The sequence below is a fragment of the Prionailurus viverrinus genome, chromosome C1, assembly GCF_022837055.1.
Source record: "Prionailurus viverrinus isolate Anna chromosome C1, UM_Priviv_1.0, whole genome shotgun sequence".
Lineage (NCBI taxonomy): Eukaryota > Metazoa > Chordata > Mammalia > Carnivora > Felidae > Prionailurus > Prionailurus viverrinus.
In genome coordinates, this window is record NC_062568.1 from 132,379,718 (window position 1) to 132,384,551 (window position 4,834).

General features: G+C 40.3%; 1 pseudogene; it reads right to left on the reverse strand.

Moving 5' to 3' along the window:
• Nucleotides 1-2,635: 2,635 nt before the first annotated feature.
• Nucleotides 2,636-4,487, reverse strand: LOC125173404 (bifunctional 3'-phosphoadenosine 5'-phosphosulfate synthase 1-like; annotated as a pseudogene).
• Between the last annotated feature and the right edge of the window lie 347 nt (nucleotides 4,488-4,834).

Consider the following 4,834-nt stretch of genomic DNA (forward strand, 5'->3'; position numbering starts at 1 on the left):
TCTTTTCCTTCCTCCCTCCCTCCCTCCCTCCCTCCCTCCCTCCCTCCCTCCCTTCCTCCCTTCCTCCCTTCCTTCCTTCCTTCCTTCCTTCCTTTCTTTCTTTTTTTTGCCTGGAAGGCTTTATTGTGATGTTAACTTTTTCACTGATTCAAAGGTGAAAATAATCTAAAGTAACTTTCGAGATCTCCGGTCTACATAGAATGATGCCATGTATAGAATAGTGCCTTGAAACCATTTTGCAGATTATTTTTTATTGTCTTCCTGGCATCTATTTTACCCCTCTCCCACTTGGGTTGTTTGTTTTTTATAACCAAGAGTATTTTTATATTTGGGGAGGAAGTTTGCTCCCTCCATTTTCTCAGCCTTGAATTTTGGGTCAGACTGATTGCCTGCTCTGCTTTGGAGATGGATCTTTGCTGTCTAAAACCCCATCGGGGAGACTACTGCAACCTTGTCACAGTGATTGTATCAGAGAAGGACATGAGTTCCAATTCAGATCAGTGAAAGGACCTGATTCCCAGGACATATACAGCAGCTACTGTAAGAGACTCCAACTTTCCTGAGTGTTTTCTTTTGAGGATATGACATCTGGAATTGATGCAAACATTTTGGTGAAATTACCAGAAGAATTAGGAACTCCCAGATGGCTACCAGGGCAGCGTGGGGAAATAGCAAACAGAGAAGCAGAATAGAGAGGGTATGAGAAAGAAGGTCCTGGAAGATCTCATCTGAGGTGTAAGATCAAGACTCATTTTGACTTTGCTGTTACATAAGTCAATATCCCCTTTATTGTTCAAGTTATTTTGAATTTAGAGCTTTGTTTTTTGGTCACATGTTACTGAAACATTTTTTTGGTCACATGTTACTGAAACATTTCTATCACAAATTCTACATGGGTATTTTGATTTGGAGACTAAATGGAGACAAATATCTTAATTCTATTCAAAGATTCTTTGTTTTCAAGGAACAGAAAGATACAAATTAGAGAATGGGAATTATTGGAAAGATTTGTGGAGATGGAACCCAACAGCTAGGAAAAAGAAAATCTTTTCACCTTACTTAAAGGTACCTCAAGTCTCTCTTTTTATGATATTAATGTGATGAATTACATTAATTGATTTTGATTTTAAAACTTTTCATTCTTAGGATATATCCTACTTGGTTACAGTGTATAATTCTTTTTATTTATTGCTGTATATAGTTTGCTAGTACAGTAAAACCTTGGTTTGCAAGCATAATTCATTCTGTAAACATGTTTGTAATCTAAAGCACTTGTATATCAAAGCCAATTTCCCCATAAGAAATAAGAGAAACTCAGATTACAATACTGAGTTTATTTTATATTATAGGATAATATAAAATAATAAAGAAAATACAAAATATAAAGAAAAATAAACAAATTAACCTGCACTTACCTTTGAAAACCTTCGTGGCTGGTGTGAGGAGACAAGAGACAGGAGGGTTATTGTGTACGATGATTTTCACTGTCACTAACAGATGTTGACTACAGTACAGTATTTATATACTCTTGTCATATACTGTACTTAATGTAACTGTCAATAGGCAGCACAGGAAAGGGTCTACATCTGTAGGCAGCCTAACCTAGAATGAAGCAAAGCATTCCTAAGCTTACTCTTATATGGGAAAGCAGGGGACTGTCCATAGGCGCTTTGAAGTGACAAAAAATACACTAGTGCCAGTTGTGGGCACCTTCCAACATTTTGAAAAATCACTGATTTCTGCCAAACACTGCAGCCTGAGACCAAGGATCTGAGCATGGGAGATGAGTATTACCCCCAATGAGAGGGAGAGAGAGAAGGGTGGGGGGGGAACCACTGGCTCAGATGCGATTACGTGACGTTCAGTGTCATGTACTACTTATATTGCAAGACATCTCTCATTTATCAAGTTAAAATTTATTAGAAATGTTTGCTCATCTTGTGGAACACTCACAGAACAAGTTACTCACAATCTAAGGTTTTACTGAATTTTGTTGAGGATTTTGCATCTATATTAATAGAGGATGTTGATTTTGTTTTCTTTCTCCCTCCTTCTCTTCTTTCCTTTCTTCTTTTCTTTTTTAAGAAGCTAAATAATTTAATTTTATAGTTCATTCAGGGATTACTACTGATCATAAGGGTACTTTAGATTATAACAGCTGAGAGAGAAATAAGGAAGAAAGAAAGCAGTTTATATTTTTAATGCAGAAAAATAATTGTTAGAGATGTTTTATAAAATTTAACAAACAAGGTCTAGCCAAATTTACTGTTCAGTGGATTTTTTTTCTGTTTTCAAGGGATGAAGAGAGAGATTCAATGTATATATTATTGGTTACTGCTTGAAAAAAATCATGAGATAGAAGCATAAATATAATATAAAAGATAATATTTTAAAATTGTATTATAGGAATATTAGCTATAATAAGTGGGAAAGATATATTAAAACCAGTAGTGTGTTACACTGGTCCAGAAAGAACTCATAAGGCAGACAAAAACTAATATTAGTTAAGGAAAATGGTCTGTTTTTAGGAAGTGCATCCAGAGAGATGTTACCTCAAAGAAATGCCAACGGTAACTGTGTGGTCCCCTGTTGTTACTCAGTGAAGTATCAAGGGTAGAGTGACTGGGTTAACAGCTCAAGCTTTCTTCAAAGATTTGTAGTATTGCATCAGTACAGTCCAAGTCTTGGGAGCCATGAAACCTTCAGGAGGTTTCTGGCCTTCCCTGGCAAGTTTGCCCATTCAAGCTCCTGAAATAAATTCAAAGTCTTCATGGTGTTCAGGGTCATAGTAGTCCAAACACTTCTTTTTCTTGTTGTAGGCTGCAACTCAGAAGGGAACTCTTTCCAAGGTCATTAGGGCAGGAGTCATTGTCAGCACTTTGGTGCTATGAGTTGTCTCATAAAGATTCTTCCCTGTTTCTGAATGAGATATGTCAGCAGGTTCTTGTCCAACAATGTTAAACTTGTCTCCTGCAACCATCCATGCTCTGCAATGCCACTGGATTCCAGGTGGCTCAGGACACATCGTGGGAGGTGGGAAGATGGCCACTACTGTTGTTTCAGGATATGGAACTCCTTCCTCCAGCACTGAATGATGCTGCTTCATACACATCAAAGGAGCATCATTGTCCTTTGTCCAGGCACCAAGAGGGTGAAGTAGAAGGACAGAGTGCCTGTAGCCACTCTCTGGAAGTTGCTTGTAGGTATCCTGCATTAATAAAGCATGTCCATTGCATGAAGTTAGATTCAACCTAGCAGACACTGGGTTGCATAATTGAAATGCAATGACAGCATCAGCATTCAAAAAATTTAACATCTACTATAGCCCAATAGGAGTAAAACTATGTTAATCAAGACCATCGTCCCAATAAAGTCAGTTCAAGACCTGACAATCTCCAATCAACCAATCTCCTTGTTCCATAACCATCTTGATGTAGGGGTGGTTCTCCTATGTTGTTCCTCACTGTCTGGCACCACAGTCTTCCTTCCTGTGCTTAAGAAACTCTGGGTTGTGAAGAATAGTCATACAGCAGCCCTCCTATGTCAGAGCAAATGCAGACCAATCATCCAGCTTCTCTTTATCTTCATGACTTAGTTGTCAGAACTATAGGCACTGACAAGTTAATGATACCCCCCATCCATTTAAATGAAGGCACTGAAAGGACTCTCTCTCTCTCTCTCTCTCTCTCTCTCTCTCTCTCTCTCGGAGGCATTCAGTAGGGTTGCCCAACCTTCTGCTAAAACCGGCACCCACTACATATCCATTTAATTAATTTTCAATACTGGTAATATTTCCACACATGTTTTTGCCAAATTAAGTTTATTGTCTGGCGTATACAGTTCTTTTACTTAGTGGCATCCACAGGTACAATATCCTGTTCCTGTAGAAGTTCCACAACTTGTTGGACACAGTCATTTATATCACAGGAGTCTGTTTTCAGCATCAATTAAGGGGCCTCTGTTTTTTTTATATTCAGAATTAATTCCAGTGAAGCCTTTAATTTCCCCAGCCCCGTGCTTTTTTGTAGAATCCTTTGACATTTCTGCGTAACAAACACACACAGGAGCATGAACAAACATTTCAAAAAAAAAAAAAGGGTAAACCCTCATGAATTTGCCTTGCATTGTTGCATCCTTGAGTACTAGGCTATAGAAAACTTGTGACGCACAGTAAGCTAGCATCTGCAGTTCACCAACTTCTGTAGTGCATCGAACATTCTCTTCTCTGTCTTTGGACTAAAGCCAAGACTTCTAGTGAGAGCTTAGCGAGCGTTATCACCATAAGTGTCGCCACAGCATGGAATGCAACGGCAAACCAAATACTCCTCCGAAGCCATGTTCACCGTGGTCTTCCCGGCTCCACATAAGCCCGTCAGCCAAACTGCACAAGCATGGAAGGCACCTGTGGTCTCTCTCACCTGACCTCTCTTGTTCCTACGGACGTGGTGAGCTTGATCGGTGACATTAGTTGTTCTCTGAAACCCCATAATCACTCAGACATTCTTACACAGGGTCCCTGGCCCTGCAAGGCTGCAGAGAGCAGAGGAGCAGGGCGGGCAAGAAGGTGAGGAAGGGCGGGGCGAGAAGGCGGGGTGAGGTGGGGTCAGAAGGCGGGGCAGGGCAGGGCGAGAAGGCGGGGTCTCGTCGGATCTGGCGAGCCTGCGCAGAGGAAAGAAGACGTGCCCCCTCGGGGCTTCGATTGAGCAGCCAGTTTCCTCCTTGTGGTGCCTCGTTCACGGATAAAAAAGTATGTGTGCTGGTTTCGTTTTCTTGTGACATCGTTGGTTTTATATATCTGGACTTACAGAATGAGTTGGAAAATGTTGACTTCTGG